A 22551-nucleotide genomic window follows, 5' to 3' on the forward strand; every position below is an offset into this window, starting at 1 on the left:
ATGTTTGCTGACAGGGCTTAGTTGGGTTACACTGGAAGGGGCTTCTGTTCATCCTAATAACACAGTGCAGGGGTGCTCAGACACGGAGCAGAGGGTGAGATCATGTTGCACAAAAGATGTCCCCCACCATCAAACGGAAAAACACTGAAGTCGTAGTGATGTAGTACTTGGCATTCAAAGAGCAAAGACTCTTCTCCCTAGCCATTTTGGAGAGACAGCCCCGGTGTTCCCCTCTAAAACCTAATGCTTGTCCTAGTGAAAAGACATTGTTTAAGAGCAGACCAACACCAGGGCTGGGAGTGTGGGGTATGCTTTAACATTGCAGATATCATGTCCACAGAGCCTACCAGAGGCAATTGCCCTGCTAACTGTCCCCAGGAAAGTAGAATGTCCTGGTGGCTTTTTTTTTTTTTTTTTTTGGCATGTCAAACAAACCTTCAGGCCACAGCCATTCAAAGAGAGTTAATTTTCATGAAGGGAAGCCACCCAATAGTTCAACAAAACATGCGAGATGGCTTCCATTCAAAAAGCTCTGTCCCAAGGAATGTGCTGAGCAAGTCAGATACTCACTCCAAGAAACCTGAAATGGGAATTATATGGGCAATTGGTCACTAAGAAGTGACAGCTAAAGGTGAAGTGGGGACAGGGAGAGCAAAGAGGTCAGAGCAATGGTGGATATTGGCAAGCTCAAGTTAGGAGTAAGATGAAACTTACATAAGGTGAACCACAAAAGTGTTAACTTATGTAAAATCACAATGTATAAATTTATAAAAGGAGAGAAGGAGACTCTATTTCTTAGACAGGGTTGCAGCCTACACAGCAGCCGTGCCACAGGCTGGGAAGAGTGCCTCTGGCCAAGACCACAGACTGGCACTTGGAAGGAGGAAGGGTTGGGGCAGGAGCTTTATGCTGAATGGGTTGGCTGAACATACAAATTCTACAAGTTACAGGAGGAGCTATGAATATTCACAAGGAGGATCTGACACATTCATTTTCAAGAAACATCCCTGTAACATACCACTCGTGTTCACCTTGGGGTGCATTTAACTGTATCACATTTAGGCCCTATACAGCAACAGATCTTTCAGGGCACGTAGGCACATAAGTGCTCAATCTCTATAATCCAGCCAGAGCCAGTCCATGGTCGGTGGTTTCTTATTAGGAGAGAGTTACTGCAATCAATCTATTGCCCAGTGAAAGCTGTAGTTATGGCTATGGTACAGGAGACTGAGGGTCAGTTAGTCAGCATCTGGCAATAAGTGAGTTGCAATTGTTTCAATATTGCTTATCTCTAGGTCAGTGCTTGTTTAACTGCTAGAGAAAAAGAAAAGCTTGTGGCAGTGGGAACATACTTTATTCTTTTAGCATAAGGGTGCATGACTTAACCCTTGCCTGACATCCTTCAATCCTGTTTATAACTTTGTATCTTATTGCCTCAAAAAGTCTGTTCTGTCCTTATTATGATGTCTATTTGAACATTAATGCTGATGAGTTATGTCTAAACCATAAAAGAGAGGGAGTATAATGAGGCTTGTCTGACTACAATCTACTCATGGCCAGGAACTCAGTTCTAAGGTTCTTCTAGGATCCCCTTGGCCAAAGGAGGGTCAATTTTGCTGGTGAGGGCTTAGGATTTTATTTTATTTTATTTATTTATTTATTTATTTTTTATTTATTTATTTTTTCTGAGACGGAGTCTCGCTCTGTCGCCCAGGCTGGAGTGCAGTGGCGCGCTCTCGGCTCACTGCAAGCTCTGCCTCCCGGGTTCCCACCATTCTCCTGCCTCAGCCTCCCGAGTAGCTGGGACTACAGGCGCCCACCACCTCGCCCGGCTAGTTTTTTCTATTTTTTAGTAGAGACGGGGTTTCACCGTGTTAGCCAGGATGGTCTCGATCTCCTGACCTTGTGATCCGCCCGTCTCGGCCTCCCAAAGTGCTGGGATTACAGGCTTGAGCCACCGTGCCCAGCCAGGATTTTATTTTTACTTTACTAAAGCCATCACAAATTCTAAGCATCTCTCTTGCCCTTTAATGTCCTTTAAAGATGCAAAATAAGCCTGTGAGCAGCCCTTCTGTCCTCACTTCCTCTCCTCTCCAATTCCCTGTGTTCCCACAGCCTGTTCAGCATTCCCCAAGGCCCTTCCTGTGTCCCCTCCCCTACATCTAAGGCTTAGGCTTATTGTTATCTTGCCCCTCAGTCAGGTCTCCTCCAGATTTTTTTTTTTTTTTTTTTTTTGAGACACAGTCTTGCACTGTCGCCCAAACTGGAGTGCAGTGGCATGATCTCGGCTCACTGCAACCTCCCATTCCTGGGTTCAAGTGATTCTCCTGCCTCAGCCTCTCGAGTAGCTGGGATTACAGGCACCCGTCACCACGCCCGGCTAATTTATTTTGTATTGTTATTAGAGATGGGGTTTCATATGTTGGCCAGGCTGGTCTCAAACTCCTGACCTCGTGATCTTCTCACCTCAGCCTCCCAAAGTGCTGGGATTACAGGCGTGAGCCATTGCACCTGGCTCAGATTTTTATGGGGTAGAAAATTTAACCCCTCTATGTCCTTTTCACCCTCCTCTCTGTCCCTGTCGCCTTCTCTGTCCCTGCTCTGATTCAGCATTGGCGAAAAGGAGCCACCAACCTCTCCTCAGAGGATGCAGCTGGCTGTAGGATGGAGGGGATGAGTTAGAGGTTGCCAGGTAGAGGGGCCTCCTGGGTGCACTTTTGTGGGGAATGCTGCCTGGACACTCCTGCGTTGGTGACTGTTTACCTGCAGTCCAGCATCAAACAGTGGCTGTGAGGTGGAGAAGAGGTGGGGAATGGAGGCTGAAAAAGCAGCAGGTAAGGCAAGAAGGAGCCAAAGCCACAGGAGCAGAGGCTGATAACAGTCAACCTCCCACACTCCATGGCCACACAACAGAAGAGACAGAATTTAGGATACAGAGTTATATGCAGATAAATCTCACTATTATACTGAGTGAGAAAACAAGTAGCAGAGAATTATGTACCAAATAGTTACTCAACTGTGCCAAGCAGTACTTGGATATATACATAGTCAGTAAAGTTATCCAAACTAGAGCAGCAGCACATTCAAGTGAAACTTTGTCCAGTCTCAGACTTGGCTAGTGCCCCAAAACAATTGATACCAACTAACTCCCATCTTGCAAGCAGTTGCCTAACAATGGAGCCCTGGTAAAGAAGGCAATCATAAACAGTCATGTGACCTCTGACCACTCACCCACCTGCGGGTGTCTACTCACACTGGAAGTCTGGGTGGGTTGGAGATCAGGAAGCCCACTTCACAGGAACTGCATGGTGTGCTGAGTTCTCAAGAGGAAAATCCACTACACTTCAAATTTACTGGAAGGTTGTGGCTACTCAGCATACCCTTAATGGGCTTGACTTGTGTCCCCAGAAGTCAGACTCACAAATAAATTTTAGAAGGGGAGTGACTACAGGAGAGCGATGAGATTTGGCCAGATTCTCCTAAAGAGATTTTTCTCAGATCTTAGTGGAGGCCATACGTAGCCTCCTCAGGGGGAAATCTGGACGCAGCTGACTGCCAGGGATTAGAGGCTGAGTGGAGAGTGCGCACACGGTGTCAGGAGACACTCTCTTCTTCTACTCTTTCATTTCTGGTTGCTGTCTCTCATTGCTCAAATCACCTACTAACCAGAAAGCAAGGAAGCCAAAGTGATGCGGTCCATGGTATCAGCATTCTGGAACATAGCCTTGTAGAGAAGCATATATCTGGTTGAACAAACTGAGAATAACCTAACCAATTCACCACTTTTTTTCCATAGCCAGGACCCACTGTTACTTTGATCAGAGAAAAAAATACTCTTGCATAACACACAGTTTGAGGTCGATTTGATTATAATAAAACACGGGTCCTAAATTGTAACTTTAGTGGTTACTGGAAAGTTTCCTACACATTCTCATGGAATGGGTGAAGGAAAAGTCATCTTATCTCCCTATGAAACTAATTTCTTATACTCTGTCAGCACCTGGAAATGTTGGTGGGTGGATGTGTACCTGGTGGGAATAACCTAGGAATTTGTTGCTGAAATATATGAATTTTTGGAAGTGGTACCATTATGGAATTGCATCAGTTTTCTGTGGAACATTACAGCTCGATACGGAAGTGCTAGGTGGCTCCCCAGTGAATCCCCTCAGGTGCAGAACGAATCATCTTTCTCACATTAGGAAGCAGCAATCCAAACTCCCCTTGGTCACCTGGATCACTCACCCATTCAGGACAGTGACGCCTTCTCAACCCCAATTTTTGTTACCCAAAGACTTGAAAATGGACAGGGGACAAGAAGTAAATGTCAGTTTCCAAGATAATGGAACTGTGGATATTTTCCAAAGAAGAGGCATCTTAGCTCAAATATTTTAGCCTCCAAACTATCCAAGTCCTATTTTTGGAGAGAAGGAAGGGGAAAAATCTGTGAATCATTTTTTGGGGGGCATAAGAGTGGGGAGAGTCATTCTGTATCCCATCCTGGCAATGGAGAATGGCACTATAGGTTGCTTACAGGTCCAGAACTAGAGCCATATCCTATAGGACAGCCCTCCAACCTTGAAGATTTCTGCTTCCTACATAATGCTACAATTGACTTTTCAACAGGCCATTCCAGCACTGTATAAGGCCAGATGCTTCTGGGTGATGGTAAGACTGGTAGATTACATGGGCCGGAGCTCATGTACCATCTTCAGTTGCCATTAAAAGAGTTATTGGACAAAAGTGATATTTTTGAAGAAACCACGGTATTGGGGAAGTAGATCAGCAATACAGAAATGTATAGGTAACAGTAGAGGAAGTGCCTGTTTACTCACCTCCCAGCAAATAAAATAAATGCAACTTAAAACTAAAGGACTTCATTTGTTCCTCACGTAAGCTCAATTCTGAATTTTGGACTTGTCGTTCTCATGTCTGTATGGCTGTTGTGTAAAATAAGTAGAGGCCAAATTCAAATTATTTTGTCCCATAACCCCTCCCAATGTCCAAACCACGTCCATTCTGCTGGGTTCTTTCATCTCTGCTCCCTATTATCAATCCTAGAGTTAGCCCTACACATTGTTTGATCACTGCTAGATAAGAATATGTCTTTTGTGACCTTAGTATTCCACTTGGTCAGTGTTCAGTAATTTGTACACCCTGTCCAAGATAATCATCACAACTCTAATCTTCCAATATCAAAGCTTCTCGCTTCCCCCAGCTCAGGCTGGGTCCGGGCTGCAGCCTGCAGTAGGAAAGGGTGGTGACCCTTCCACTTGTACTCAGACAACATCTGCACCCCTCCCCTTCAGCAAATACTTGTCCACCAGGGTCTGTTGAATAGGGGGAAAGGCAAGATTTCCAGGTCAGTAAACATCTCCCTTATCTGGATGGAGTTTAGCAGCTGTTTAAATCTGATTTTGTTTTCTTCAGTGAGTGCTTTAATGGCTGTTCAGGGACTAAATCGCTAGGTCGCTAGGTCTCAAGTCCCTACAGTTCCCTGACATAAGGCCTCCACACAGATCTCTTGAGAAAACTTCCTTTAGAATACTCCAGACCAAACCAAATACTATTTTTCTCTCTCCCTTTCTCTTCCTCTCTCCCCTTTCTCTCCTCTCCTCTCTTTCTGCTATCCTACTTCCTGTTTAAATTTCTTTGTGATTCTATCTTTTGAGAAGATGATCCAAGGCCTTCTTGTGGCCCCTGTGAAGTGCCATCACTCCAGGAAGTTTGAGGTGAAGAGTATTTTCTTCCTGTAAGCTGAGGACACTGTTCAACTTCTGCTAAGTGGGCCTCTCTGCTCTCCAAGTCACCCAGATCCTCTAATGTGAGTACACACTCACACATGGGTGAGTGGTCAGAGCTCACATGATTGTTTGTGATTGCCTTCTTTACCAGTCCTCCACTGATAGTCAGGCAACTCCTTGCAAGATGTGAAGCACTTGGTACCAATTTTGGAAGCATTAGCTAAGTCTGAAACTAAATAGAGCTCCACTTCAACATCCAGCTGCCTTTTGGATACCTTTGCTATTCACGTGTGTGTGTATCCAATATATGCACACACACACACACACACACACACAGCTTGACAAGTTTTTCTTACTATTTGGTACATACTTTTATGCTACTTTTTTCCCACTCAACTATTATAATCATGAAATTTACCTACGTTGGTGTGTATAGCTCTATATCCTACACTTCAGTTTTTCTCTTGTATGTCAATGTACTGTAGCAGGTTGGATATACCCATCTGTGCTTCACTGTATGTGTTGTCTGCACCTGTTACATCATTGGAAAAAAGAAGCTCAGTGATTGGTGGGTAAGTTTTGGATTTTGTAGGCAACATATACTACATTGGAGTGTGCTATGTTATCCCATAATCCCAGAGGTCTAAGTAAGACTACTACTTTTCACTGGGGACATTTTCTGTGCATGACAATCAATCTAATTGTCCATCTGTCCCACCTCTTGCACAATGGTCTTATGGGCACAGAAACATGGACTTTCCGTAGTGAAGGCTGATCTGGCTACCATTACTGGTGAGGTCCTAACCTGACAAATAGCAAAGAACAACACTATGCCCCAGATATGGCAACGTTCCCTGGGCAAACCTGCAAGCAACTTGGTGGCAGGACAGTTACATTGGACCTCTTCCACTGTGGATGTGTGTCACAGTCCATTCAGGCTGCTATAAAAAAATTCAATAAACAAGGTAGCTTATATAGAACAAAAAATATTTATCATAGTTCTGGAGGCTGGAAAGTACAAGAATAAGATGCTGGCAGATTCGGTGTCTGGTGAGAGCATGCTGTCTGGTTCAAACATGGTACTTTCTCACTGAGTCCTCACATGGTGAAGTGAGCAAGGGGACTTTCTTGGGTTTCTTTTATATGGACACTATTCCCATTCATTAGGGCTCTACCCTCATGACTTAATCATCTCCCAAAAGACTTCACCTCTTAATATTATTACCTTGGGGATTAAGATTTCAACATATGACTTTGGTGAGAGGGATGGGACACAAACATCCAGATTATGGCAAGGAGGCAGATATTTGTCATCATAATAGACACATATTCAGGGTATGGATTACCTTCTCTATCCATAATGCTTATACCAGCATCACCATAGGTGGACTCACAGAATGCCACATACTTCATTATGGTATTCCACATAGCATTGTTTTTGATCATACAATTAATTTCACATCAAAGGCAGTTCAGTACTGGTCTTATATAATCCATCACCCAAAAGTGCTTGATACAATTGAAAGGTGGATAGACTTAATGAAAAATCAGGAATCCCCTGCGTGACAACACCCTGAAAGGATGGAGTTCTATCTAAAATGCTGCAATATATGCTTTAAAACAGAGACCATTATGTGGTGCTGTTTCCCCCATAGATAGAATACATGTGTCCAGGAATTAAGGGGTGGAAGAGGGAGTTACTTCTCTTACTAGGACTTCTTAACAGCCAACTCATAGACTTTTTGTTTCTTCTTCTTGCCACTTTTAGCTCTGCTGATTTGGAAGTGTCATTTCCCAAAGGAGGAATGCTTCCATCAGGGATCATATGAGTGGTTCCACTGAATAGGAAGATAAGACTGCCACCTGGCCATTTTGAATACCTCATGCCATAGAAACAACAGTCAAGTAGGGGATTACGTTACTGGCTGAGGTGATTTAGTCTGATTACTAAGGGGAAATCAGATGCAGCTACATTATAAAAGAGGGAATGGGGGAGGGCTATATTTGGAATCAACTCAGGATTTTCTTGGGTTCCCCTTGGTGCTTTTATGTTCAGCACTAAAAGGTAATGAAAAGCTACAGCAATTAAAATGAACAGGCAGTACCATGGATGACTCAGACCTCTCAGAAATGAAGATCTGTGTCACATCATCAGGCAAAGACCCCCAACAGCTGAGGCATGGGAGGAAAAAAGTATTGCCAAATAAATAAGAAAATTGTAATTACTTTTAAATGTGTCTGAACCTAATAATATTATATCCTTAAAACACACAAATGTGGCCTGGCACAGTGGCTCACGCTTGTAATCCCAGCACTTTGGGAGGCCAAGGCGGGTGGATCACTAGGTCAGGAGTTCAGGACCAGCCTGGCCAAGATGGTGAAACCCAGTCTCTACTAAAAGTACAAAAATTAGCTGGGGGTGGTGGCAGGTGCCTGTAATCCCAGCTACTCGGGAGGCTGAGGCTGGAGAATTGCTTGAACCCAGGGAATGGAGGTTGCGGTGATCCAAGATCATGCCACTGCACACTCCAGTCTGGGCAACAGAGTGAAACTCCTTCAAAAAAAAAAAAAACAGATGTTGAGAGCATAACAAGTAGAAATATACAAATCCACAAATACAACAGATTATAAGACAAATATCTTGGGAAATGGAGAGAACAACCAGAAATAAAATATCAGGAACAGTATTAAAAAATTTAATGCACCCCAATCTCTGAGCACTTTGAACTTTAAGTTTATTCATTTTAGTATCCTGATTCTAACACTCTTTCATTCCCACTGCAAATTCCCATTCATTGATTCTATCACATTTACTCAAACCTATGATGTCCTCTCTCCTCTCCTTACAGGGCTGAAATTCCGTGTTAATCATTGTAATCACTGGGTTGCTGACCATCTCAATTACTGACCCTTGTCTTTCTTGGTTATAGACCATTGACAAAAACACAACTCTGGCCAAACATAAGACACTACTTTTCTCTGTACCTGTATTAGGTAGATGAATTTGGAGGGGAACTAACAAAAGAATATGCAGACTTGCCACTAATTCACATAGATGAATGCTTTTACTCCTATCTAAGGTCAAATCTCTAACTTGCACACTAGATGCGAAATCTTACCTTCTCAAGAGCATCACTCCACCAATTCTTTTTTCTCTGACTCTTTAGTCATCTATTCTTTTTCCCCTTTGCGCCAAAATTTTCTTGTCTACATTTTGTGTCCCCAATTAACTGTTTCTCTTTTTTAAATTTCTTTTTGTTTTTCATTTTTTTAATTTTTCATTTCTTTTCTATGAAGCCCCATGCATGTAAAATTTAAATATTACACACATTTTGATTTTGTATCCCCAGTTAACTCTTTCTGTTTTATTCGTTTCTTTTTTGTTGTTGCTTTTCATTTCTTTTGTTTTCCTTTTTTATTGTTTTAATTTCTTTTCTATGAAGCTCACACACAAGTAAAACTTAAAGTATTAACATCAATAAAAACTGCAAACTTTTTCTCCTGTTTGCCTGTCTTTTGTCAGTTTAATTCACAGGCCCCAAAACAGAACCTAAGAAGATAAAAGAAAAGTTTGTCCTCCCCAACAATATCAATAGAACTTGAAACACATTTGACAAATTACAGCATTCATTCATGATAAAAAAAAATTTCAGCAAACCATAAATAAAAAGGAATTTTACCAACTTGATAAAAAGCATCTATAGAAAACCCGCATATAACATCAGGCTTAGGGAAATGCCAGTTAAAACCAAGGAAATACCACTTTACCACAGTGAAATGGTTAAAGCAAAGGGACATTAAAAAATTTTAGGGAGGATGTGGAGAAATTAGAATCCTCATACACTGCTGGTGGAGCAACCACTTTGGAAAACAGTCTGATAGTTCCCCAAACAGTTAAACATAGAGTTATCATATGACCCCAAAATTCCACTCATATGTATACACCCATGACCAGTAAAACATGTGCACACACAAAAACTTGTGTAATAATCATAGTGTCATTAATCACAATAATATAAAAGTGGAAACAACCCATAAGTACATCAACTTATGGATGGACTAAAGAAATGTGATCTATCCATACAATGGAATATTATTCAGCAATAAAAAGAAATGAAATAATGATACATGCTGCAACATGGATGAAATTTGAAAACAGTATGCTAAGTGAAAGAAGCCAGACACAAAGGACAACATGATTCCACTTGCACAAAAAAATCCAGAATAGGCAAATCTATAAATAAAAAAAGATTTATAGTTACCTAGGGCTGAGTTTACCAAAGAGAACCAGGGAAAGAAATAGTAAAGAAGATTTCTCCTGGGATTAGAACAAACCTCAAAGACTTTCCCTAAAAACTACATTTCCAAAGGGACTGAAATTTAAATGGATCAGGCTATAGAACAATGTATACTCTAAGGCATTGTGAAAACCAAGAGCTCTATCAGCAGGCAATTAGTGAACCTAACAGGTGTGATCATAGAAAAAGATAGTCAAAGATAGCCCTACTAAAACCACTGTCATCTCAGGATGACTGTGCACAAGCTCAAGTTCATGTGCACATGCTCAAGTTCAAGAACAACCTCATGGGCTTTCTGCTAGGGGGTGGGGGACAACTTCAATAAAATAGTCTAGCCAAGTCACTAAACAATCAAGCAAGCAACACCAACAGTAAGTCCACAGGAGATCAATATTCAGTGTTACTACAATATATTATCTAAAATGTCTAGTTTTCAACATAACATAACATAACAAGGAGGGTGATGTCAGTGAAAATGGCAGAGTAACAACCACCAAAAGTTCTCTCCTCCAAAATATCAACAAGGATAATGGCAATAATGGTTAGAATCAACATTTTCAGAACTATAGACATAACCCAAAGGCTTATAGCTAGCCAGAAAATATTTATTCAAGAAAACATGGCTGAATCAATAAAAATAGCAAGCTTTATGGCATTTTAACTTGCCCTAGTTCCATTCTCCACTCTCTAGCTCTGGCATAACTTAAGAAACTAATGGGTCATGTTGAAGGTGAAGCCTGACAGCTGACAGAGTTGCAGAACAGAGCTGGAGCTCTTACAAAGCTTAATTCCCAAAGAATTGTCATTATTGGACCCATCTGTTGGCTCCCTGGAAGATCTCACTCACGAGACTCCTTGTTTTTGAACTGACTTGAGGTTCACCTAGTACAAAAAGCTTTTTCTCTAGTGACATTTGTAAGGGATGTTTTATAATGATAGAAGTGTCAATCCATCAGGAAGATCAATGTATAAAAGCAATTTTATTTCTATTAACTAACAATGCATCATTGGAACATGAAATTAAGAAAGCAATTCCATTTATAATAACATCACAGAGAAGAATATACTTAGGAATAAGTTTAACAGAAATGCAAGAACAAAGTTGAAATAATTACACTACCTGATTTCAAGTTGCAGCAATCAAGATAGCATAATATTGCTTTAAGACTACACAAAGTTGTTCAACAGGGAAAAGAAAGTCTTTTCAACAAACGCTGCTGAGATAACTAGATTTTTAAAAATATATATTTAAACAATGAAGTGAACACCATCTCCTATCTCATGCCATACACAAGCATTAATTTGAAATAGGTAACAGACCAGAATGCTAAGCAAAAACTATAAGACTTCTAGAATAATACATGGGATAAGGTTTTGGTAACTTTGGAACAGGTACAGTTTTATTACACAGGACCAAAAGACATGAACCATAAGGAAAACACTGATAAACGTCATCAAAGTTAAAATCTTCTCCTCTTTGAAATACAACATTGCAAAAATTAAAGGCAAGCCACAGACTGAAAAAACTATTTGCAAAACGTACATCCAACAAAGGCTTTGTATCTGAAATATATAAAGACCTCTTATAACTCGATATACAAACAACCTAATTCTTAAAGGGAATAAAAGATTTAAATGGACATTTTACAAGAAAATACATGTTGAATGGCAAAATATGTAAAGATACTCAGCATCATTAGTCATAAGGGAAATGCAAAAGAAAATAACAAGTTACCACTATGCGCCCATTATGATGGCTAAAATTAAAAAGACTCACTGCCAAGTGTTGCTATTAAATGTCTTATAGTTGGAAACAAGTAATTAATTATGGCCCACTTTCAATGCCGGAGATGGCTCAAGGGAGTAATACCAGGAGGTAGGGATCACTGTGGGCAACCTTAAAGGTTCCCTACCACAACAAATACATGAGTAAACAAATTGTGGTGTATTTCTACAATAGAATACTCCTTAACAATAAAAAGGAACTAAATATTCATATTTGCAACAACATGATTGTATTTCAAAAATGTTATTCTTAGTCGAAGAGGCCAAGCATAAATGGGTTCATTCTGTATGACTCCACTGGAAACCAAAGGGTTAATCTGATTAGGTCTGCCAAACAGCCTGCCCTACTTGCTTGTGGTTGCTTGCTTTTTGATATTTTTTCATAAAGCTGAAGGTCATGGTAGCTGAAGGCCACACTGCTGAAGGCTGAAACTTAACTTTCACTGGCTACCTTGTAGATAACATTTAGAAGTCACCATGGTAACGGTTGCTTCAGTTGTTTTTCAGGAACTTGGAGCAGCTCCTGTCCGGTTCAAACCAGTTGAAACTACTGATGCTTTAATTGGGCCTATGCAAATGCCTGAGAGGTGGCCTTTTTGACTTTTTTGTCAGAAGGCCAAAAACTCCACCTACAGATCATGCTAACAGTAACATTTTCTGAACATACGTCCTATGAAATTCCATAATCCCCAAATACACTTGCATAGATCATTGATTACTTCATTTTTTCCCCACTACCAATCACCTTTCCCCATGCCTTAGACCACCTCGCTTCTCTAACCCATAAATATCCCTAAGCCTTATCTTTGGGGAAGTGAATTTGAGACCTATTCTCACACGTCTTCACTTGGCTGCCTCATGAATAAATTCTGTTTTGCAAAATCTGTCACCACAGTGATTGACTTACTGCACACAGGCAGCATGAACCTGCATGTGAATGATAACAAATGTATGTGAACCCCTAGGAAAACAAATCCAATCATTAGTGACAGAAAATAGATAGGGGTGTCCTTGGCCTGGGTGCAGAGGAAAGGTGTTGATTAGGAGAAGCACAAGAGAACTTTCTGTTGTGATGAAAATGTTCTATATCTTGATTGTGGTGGTGGATACACAAAGGTACAAATCTGACAGAACTGATCACAATATCTACTTGATATGGTTGCATTTAACTGTATTGTTATACCACAAGCATAGGGAAACTTTGAAAGATGTGTTAAAGCAAAATAAGCAGGATGCCACTAGCCTGAAGTTGTCTCTGTAACCAGAGCTCTTATGTAAGCAAACTGGGACTTAGAAACATTTCTTCTAACTGACTTAAAAGAAAAACAAGCCTCAGCCAATCACAAACAGCCAACCAGCTGATTGGCTATGTAATTAGAGACTTCTCATCAGCCCATACTCAAATAAGACAAATACCTAACTGTATAGCCAATCAGGTGATTTCTCCACTTTGAGTCAGTGATCAGGCTCTTAAAAACCTGCTGCTCACATTGCTGGGCAGAGCTCTTTGAACCTTTTCTGGTTCTAAGTGCTGCTCAATTCATAAATCATTTTTTGCTCAAATAAACTCTGTTAAATGTCATATGTCTAAAGTTTTTCATAACAGTTGGAAGTAAGGATTGCCTATGGACCTTGGGACTTGAGGAAAGACATGGTAGCAGTGAGTTACCTGGGTGTTCTTTTCTGAGACAAGGTCTCACTCTGTCACCCAGGCTGGAGTGCAGTGGCACAATGTTGGCTCACTGCAACCTTCCCTCCTGGGCTCAAGTGATCCTCCCACCTCAGCCTCCCAAGTAGCCGGGACTACAGGCACATGCCACTGATATGGTTTGGCTGTGTCCTCACCCAAATCTCATCTTGAAATGTAGCTCCCCTAATTTCCATATGTTGTGGGAGGAACCCAGTGGAAGATAATTGAATCATGGGGGCAGTTTCCCCTGAAGGGGTAGCCTGCCCCTCCACACCTGTGGGTATATCTCATCAGGTGGGATGAGAGACTGAGAAAAGAAATAAGACACAGAGACAAAGTATAGAGAAACAACAGTGGGCCCAGGAGACTGGCACTCAGTATACCAAGGACCTGCACCGGCACCAGTCTCTGAATTCCCTTAGTTTTTATTGATTATTATTTTCATTATCTCAGCAAGAGGAATGTGGTAGGAGAGCAGGGTGATAATAGGGTCAGCAAGAAAACATGTGAGCAAAAGAATCTATGTCATAATTAAGTTCAAGGGGAGGTACTATGCCTGGATGTGCACGTAGGCCAGATTTATGCTTCTCTCCACCCAAACATCTCAGTGGAGTAAAGAATAACAAAGCAGCATTGCTGCCAACATGTCTCGCCTCCTGCCATAGGGCAGTTTTTCTCCTATCTCAGAACTGAACAAATGTACAATTGGGTTTTATACCAAGACATTTAGTTCCCAGGGGCAGGCAGGAGACAGTGACCTTCCTCTATCTCAACTGCAAGTGGCTTTCCTCTATTACTAATCCACCTCAGTACAGACCCTTTACGGGTGTCGGGCTGGGGGACGATCAGGTCTTTCTCATTTCACAAGGCCATATTTCAGACTATCGCATGGGGAGAAACTTTGGACAATACCTGACTTTCCAGGACAGAAGTCCCTGCAGCTTTTAGCAGTGCATTGTGCCCCTGGTTTATTGAGAGTAGAGAATGGCGATGACTTTAACCAAGCATGCTGCTTGTAAACATTTTGTTAACAAGGCACATCCTGCACAGCTCTAGATCCCTTAAACCTTGATTCCATACAACACATGTTTCTGCGAACACAAGGTTGGGGCAAAGTGGCTGGGGCAAAGTGACTGGGGCAAAGTTACAAATTAACAGCATCTCAGCAAAACAATTTTTCAAAGTACAGGTCAAAATGGAATTTCTTATGTCTTCCCTTTATACACAGACACAGCAACAGTCTGATTTTCTTTCTTTTCCCTACATTTCCCCATCCTGTTCTCATGGTAGTGAGTAAGTCTCATGAGATCTGGTGGTTTTATATGGGGTTTCCCCTTTTGCTTGACTCTCATTCTCTCTCTCTCTTTTTTTTTTTTTGAGACGGAGTCTCACTCTGTTGCCCTTGCTGGAGTCCAGTGGTGCTATCTCGGCTCACTGCAAGCTCTGCCTCCCGGGTTCACGCCATTCTCCTGCCTCAGCCTCCCGAGTTGCTGGGACTACAGGTGCCCACCACCATGCCCAGCTAATTTTTTTGTATTTTTAGTAGAGACAGGGTTTCACCATATTAGCCAGGATGGTCTCGATCTCCTGACCTCATGATCCACCCACCTCAGCCTCCCAAAGTGCTGGGCTTACAGGCCTGAGCCACCGCACCCAGCCTGCTCTCATTCTGTCTCGCCTGCCACCATATAAAACATGACTTTTGCCTTCTGCCATGACTGTGAGGCCTCCCCAGCCACGTGGAAATGTGAGTCCATTAAACTTCTTTCCTTTATAAATTACCCAGACTCAGGTATGTCTTTATCAGCAGCGTGAAAATGAACTAATACAGCCACCGTGCCCAGATAATTTTTGTATTTTTCATAGCGATGGGATTTTGCCATGTTGCCCAGGCTGGTCTTCAACTCCTAGGCTCAAGCAATTTGCCCAACTGCTGGGCTCAAGTGATCCACACGCCTCAGCCTCCCAAAGTGCTGGTATTACAGGCATGAGCCACTGTTCCTGGTCCTCTGAATGTTCTTTTCGCCTCTCATATATCCTTGATTGGGCACTGGAGAAGCCAGCAACCAAGAACTGCCAACAAAGAAAACCTCCAAGAAAAGTTTATTTCCTCTAGCCAAAGGTTTTAGAGGAAATGGTGGTTTAACAGAGCAGAACATCTTTTTGACAAACCCACCTCACTTCAGTCAAAGTGACCCACTCCTCTGTGCAGTTTCAGTAGGGCTGAGTGGGCAGCTAATATTCAGTCCCCTACCTCCCATGTGGAAGTAAGTGGTGGTGCTCTGATGTCTCTGATGACTGCACCAGGAATCCAATCTTCCACTCCAACCCCCTACCCAATAGAAACAAGCAGCACTCTTCTGGAGTTGTGTCAACAAGGTCTAGAGGGAGCAGGACTTCTTCCACAAATCATCACCAAAGAGGGAGATGAGAAAGTCCAAGGGAGAGCTAGTTAGTTGGCATTCAGCTTTTCCATTCACCCAAGTGTCACTCCCATCTGGCACCAAGGAAATTGAAGGAGGTGGTTCAGTTGCAGACAAGACTAGGCAGCCCTCCACTTTCCCATCCATTGTCAACCACTAATTCTATATCTAGCAAATATATCCTTCAGGAATACAGAGGAAATAAAGACATTCTCAGATTAATAAAACCTAAGAGAACTGGTGATTAGCAGCCCTTAAATAATGGTTAAAGGAAATTATCTAAACAGAAAGAAAATGATAACACAGGAGGTTGGAACTTCAGGAAGGAAGAAAAAATAATGGAATGAGTAAAAGCGGGGGTAAACATAACAGGATAACTTTCTCCTCATGAGTTTTTAAGATCATGTTTGATGGTTAAAGCAAAACTTACAACATTAGCTAAGGCAGGTTCAATGTACATAGAGGAAATGCTTAAGCTATTTATATGTAGATGGAAGGAGGGTGAAGAAAGCTAAATGGAAGTTAAATTTTTCCACTTCACTCAAAGTGGTTTAAATGTTGATGCCAGGAGATTGTGATGTGTAACGTATATTGTAATACATAGAGTAGCCAACAAAAGATAATAATATAAAGAGCTATATTAAAAAACACTACATATAAAGCAATGGCAACAAAAGCCAAAGTTGACAAATGGGATCTAATTAAACTAAAGAGCTTCTGCACAGCAAAAGAAGCTATGATCAGAGTGAACAGGAAACCTACAAAATGGGAGAAAATTTTTGCAATCTATCCATCTGACAAAGGGCTAATATCCAGAATCTACAAGGAACTTAAATTTACAAGAAAACAAACAAACAAACAACTCCATCAAAAAGTGGACAAAGGATATGAACAGACACTTCTCAAAAGAAGACATTTATGCAGCCAACAAACATATAAAAAAAAGCTCATCATCACTGATCATTACAGAAATGCAAATCAAAACCACAATGAGATACCATCTCACACCAGTTAGAATGGCGATCATTAAAAAGTCAGGAAACAACAGATAGTGGAGAGGATATGGAGAAATAAGGACACTTTTACACTGTTAGTGGGAGTGTAAATTAGTTCATTCCTTGTGGAAGACAGTGTGGCAATTCCTCAAGGATCCAGAACCAGAAATACCATTTAACCCAGCAATCCCATTATTGGGTATATACCCCCAAAACTGTAAATCATTCTACTATAGAGACACATGCACATGTATGTTTATTGCAGCACTGTTCACAATAGCAAAGACTTGGAACCAACCCAAATGCCCATCAATGATAGACTGGGTAAAGAAAATGAGGCACATTTACACTATGGAATCCTATGCAGCCATAAGAAAGGATGAGTTCATGTCCTTTGCAGGGACATTAATGAACCATCATTCTCAGCCAAGTAACACAAGAACAGAAAAGCAAACACTGCATATTCTCACTCATAGGTGGGAGTTGAACAATGAGAACACATGGACACAGGGAGGGGAACATCACACACTGGGGCTTGTCAGGGGATAGGGGGTTAGGGGAGGGATAACATTAGGAGAAATATCTAATGTAGGTGATGGTTTGATGGATGCAGCAAATCACCATGGCACATGTATACCTATGTAACAAATGTGCACATTCTGCACATGTATCCCAGAACTTAAAGTATAATAAGTAAATAAATAAATAGAAATGAAACAAATGACTACAATGACCACAGAAGAAATAGAGACAATGAAAAGTTACCTTTACTGAACTTTATATATATTTATACCAGTACAAAAAATAAAAATAAATATTATAGTACAAAAAAGGAAAAAAAACACTACATATAAATCAAAATGGAGTTTTTACAAAATGTTCAAATATCCTACAGGAAGGCAAGAAAAGAGAAACAGAGGGATAAGAAACAAAGTGAACAAACAGAAAGCAAATAATAAAATAGCAAACTTAAGCCCCAGCATATCAATATACTTACTTTAAATGTAAATAATATAAGAATAGCAATGAAAAGACAGAAATTGACAGTGGATTAAAAAAATAACCCAACTCTATGCTATAAGAACCTCACTTCGAATTTTTACGACATTTCAAAGATTTATTCATTTTCAAGCATGGTTTTATGCTTCTTATAAAAAAATATGTTTTCCGAGGACTACACTTAATTTTATTTTGTACGAATAAGCCAACTACAAAAAGACAAATATTGTATGATTCCACTTATATGAGGTGTCTAGAGTAGTCAAATTCATTGAGACACATAGTCGAATAGCGGTTTTCAGAGGATAAGGGCAGGAGGAAATGGGGAGTTGTAATTTAATGGGTATAGAGTTTCAGTTTTGCAAGATAAAAAGAGCTATTTTGATTGGGTGCAGAACAATGTGAATGTTCTTAACACTACTGAACACTTAAAAACAGTTAACGTGATCAATTTTATGTTATGTGTATTTTACCACAATTCTAAATTTTTTAAATAAAGGAAACAAAAAATGAGACAACTGAGAAACTTTTTTTTTCAAAAAAACAAACAAAACTCCCTACAGTTAACATTGTATCTAGTGGTGAAAGACTGAATGCTTTCCCCCAAGATCTCAAACAAGGCAGTGATGTTAGCTTTTCACCACTCTTTTTCAACGTAGTACTGGAAATTCTATCCACTGCAATAACACAAGGAAAGGAAATAAGGATTGGGAAAGAAGGAATAAAAGTGTCCCAATTTACAGATGACATGATTATCTAGTTAGAAAATTCCAAGGAATTGACAAAAAGACTCCAAGTGATACTGGTGGGCTGGGGGAGGTCTCCAAACACTGGTTAGACTTCAACCCCAGCTAGTGTCCAGGCTCTTGACACCATTGCGAGAAGGAATGCAAGGATAAGTCAGAAAAGAGTGGAAAGTACAGTGATTTATTGCAAAGCAAAAGTACACACTCAAGAAAGGCGAGTGCAGGCATACTCAGAGTGAGTCATGCAATGGAATTTGGGGCTTCTACCTTTGCAGGTTTCTTTAATCAAGGGGTGGAATATTCACAAAGATTCCTAGAAAAGGTTAGAGATTTCTTAGACCTGTGGCACCACCCATTTTTACACCAAATATGGGTGTTCCTGGAACTGTCCTGGTGCTAGTGGGTGTGTGATTTACTATGTTAATGAGGGTATAATGGCGTCCTAGGTAACACCTAGGTCAAATCCAGCACCATGTTGTGTCCAGTTGATCTTATCCAGCTTGGTCCATACCCTGGTTTTTAGGTTCTTATCAGCCCCTAGCTGCCGAGACCAGCTCGGTCGGGGAGACCCTAACCCAGCGGCGCTAGAGGAATTAAAGACACACACACAGAAATATAGAGGTGTGAAGTGGGAAATCAGGGGTCTCACAGCCTTCAGAGCTAAGAGTCCTGAACAGAGATTTACCCACAAATTTATTAACAGCAAACCAGTCATTAGCATTGTTTCTATAGATATTAAATTAACTAAAAGTATCCCCTATGGGAAATAAAGGGATGGGCCGAATTAAAGGAATACGTTGGGCTAGTTAACTGCAGCAGGAGCATGTCCTTAAGGCACAGATCACTCATGCTATTGTTTGTGGCTTAAGAATGCCTTTAAGCGGTTTTCCGCCCTGGGCGGGCCAGGTGTTCCTTGCCCTCATTCCCGTAAACCCACAACCTTCCAGCTTGGGCGTTAGGGCCATTATGAACATGTTACAGTGCCGCAGAGATTTTGTTTATGGCCAGTTATGGGGCCAGTTTATGGCCAGATTTTGGGGAGCCTGCTCCCAACACCTAGCTTCTGCTGCTATTTCAACAGTTTCTTTTGCTAGTCATCTGAAACTGCTGTCTGGAATTTTCTATTCTTCTGCAACCACACCGCATTATTCCTGTCTCACAAGAAATAAGAAAAAAAGTTCAGCTAGGTTGCAGGATACAAGATGAACACACAAAAAAATTATCATATTTCTACATACTAACAACGAACAAGCATGTGGAAACTGAAATTAGAAACATAAAATCATGTATAATTGCTTCAAAGAAAGTGAGTTCTTAGAAGTATATTTAACAAACATATATAGGATCTGAATGCTGAATATTCTACAGTTTTGATGAAATAAAGAGTATCTAAATAAATGAAGAAACATACTGTGTTCATGGGTTTGAAGAATTCACACAGAAATTATGTCAATTTTCCCCTAAATTGGTCTGTAAATTTAACACAATTTTCAGCAAGACTTTTTGTACCCATAGACAAGTTTATTCTAAAATGTATATGGACAGGCACAAGCCCTAGAGTAGCTAAAGAAACGTTCAAAAAACAGAGAAAAGTCATGCTACCCCATTGATATGGTCTGGATGTGTATCGTCACCCAAAACTCATGTAAAATTGTAATCCCCAATCTTGGATGTGGGGCCTGGTGGGAGGTGATTGGATCATGGGGTCAGTTTCTCATAAATGGTTTAGTACCATCCCCTTGGTGCTGTTGTCATCATAGTGAGTGAGTTCACACAAGATCTGCTTGTTTAAAAGTGTGTGGCACCCCCCAACCTGTTCTCTCTCTTTCTCCTGCTCCACCCATGTGATGTGCCTGCTCCCCCTTTGCCTTCTGCCATGATTGTAAGCTTCCTGAGGCCTCCCCAGAAACAGAAGCTGCTATGCTTCTTGCACAGCCTACAGAACCGTGAGCCAATTAAACCTCTTTTCTTTATAAATTACCCAGTCTCAGGTATTTCTTTATAGCATTATGTGAATGGACTAATACTCCCATATTAACATGTACTATATCCAAACAATAATAAAGACAGTGTAGTACTGTATAAAGAATAGACACGTAGGCCAATACAACAGAATAGAGGACACAGAAAGAGACCCAAGTCTGATTTTTGACAAAGATGAAAAAAAAGTTCAGTAGAGGAAGGATACCCTTTTCAACAAATTGCGCTCTAACAATTAGACATTCATAAACAAAAATTGAACCTGGACCTAAACCTCAAATATCATACCAAAGTTAACTCAAAGGGGGGCACAAATTTAAATGTGAAATATAAAACTATAAAACTTCAAAAAGAAAACACAGGAGAAAATCTTTAGGACCTAAGGCTTGGTAAAGAGTTCTTACACATGACATCAAAACCATGATCCATAAATAAGAAGGACCAATAAACTGTATTTCATCAAAATTTAAACCTTTTGCTCAGATAATGCCCTTAATAACAGAATGAAAGGACAAACTACAGAATGGGAGGAAAATATTTACAGACCACATATCTGTTAAAGGACTCGTATCTAGAAAATATAAAGAAGTCTTGAGATTTAACTGTAGAAAACAGTCCAACTAGAAAACGGCAAAAAACACTTTACCAAAAAGGATATACAGATAGAAAATAAGCACATAAAATGATTTTTCACCCTCATTATTGGTATTTGCCTAATCAGATATCACTATATGCCTATCAAAATGTTTAAAATAAAAAATAGTGATAACATCAAATGCTGGCAAGGATGCAGAAAATCAACATACTCATAAATTACTGGTGGGAATATAAAATGCTAGAGACACTCAGGAAACAGTTTGGTAGAGTCTTACGAAACCTAACATGCACTTTATGACCTAGCAAATCACACTTAGACACTTATCCCAGAGAAATGGACATTTATCTTCACACAATAAGCTGTAAATTAGTATTCATAGCAGCTTTATTTCTAATAGCCAAAACTGGGAATACCCTGAGTGAATGTTTAGACAAACGGTGGTACAACCATACCAAGCAGTACTACTCAGCAGCAAAAAAAATCAAGAACTATTGACACTTCACACCCCCTACAACTTGGATGACTCTCTAGAGAATGGTATTGATGAAAAAAGTCAATTCCCAAAGGTTGCAATGCTATATGGTTCCATTTGTTTAACATTCTTGAAATGATAAAATTACAGAAATAGACAACACATTAGTGGTTGCCAGTCATTAAGGAGGGAGAGCGGGATGGAAGCAGATTTGGTCAAAAAAGGGCAGCTTGAGGGAATTCTGAATAGGATAGATGGATTGTGTCAATATCAATATCCTGGTTATGTTACTGTACTATAGTTTTGAAAGATATTAACCAGTGGGACTGGTTAAAGGGAACATGGGATCTCTGTATTTTTTCCTAAAATTGCATGTAAATCTACAATTATCTCAAGATTAATAATGTAATTAAAATATTAGTTGCAGTTCTATAAATTAACAATGAACACATGGAAACCAAATGTTTGACATGTAATCAAATTCACAATACCACTAGCAGTCACTCCAAAGAGGATGAAATAAATCTAACATAATATGTGCAGAGTGGCTGAAAGTGAGTGCAAAGAGGTAAGCCAAAGGAGGTTTTTTTTTTTTGGGAAATGGAATATTTTTGTATCTTCATTGTAGTTGTGGTTACACAAATCTTTAGATGGCGTAAAATTGTTAGGACTATACATGTGCACACCCACACGTTAATGAAGGTTTAAAAAAATATTCCAAGCGAAATCAGGCCTGTAGTCTGCTGAACAGTAATGTATCAATTTCAATTCCTGATTTTGATATTATATTACATCAACAAAAAATGTTACTGTTGAGGCAAGCT

The sequence above is a fragment of the Macaca mulatta genome, chromosome X, assembly GCF_049350105.2.
Source record: "Macaca mulatta isolate MMU2019108-1 chromosome X, T2T-MMU8v2.0, whole genome shotgun sequence".
In the NCBI taxonomy this organism is placed as follows: Eukaryota; Metazoa; Chordata; class Mammalia; order Primates; family Cercopithecidae; genus Macaca; species Macaca mulatta.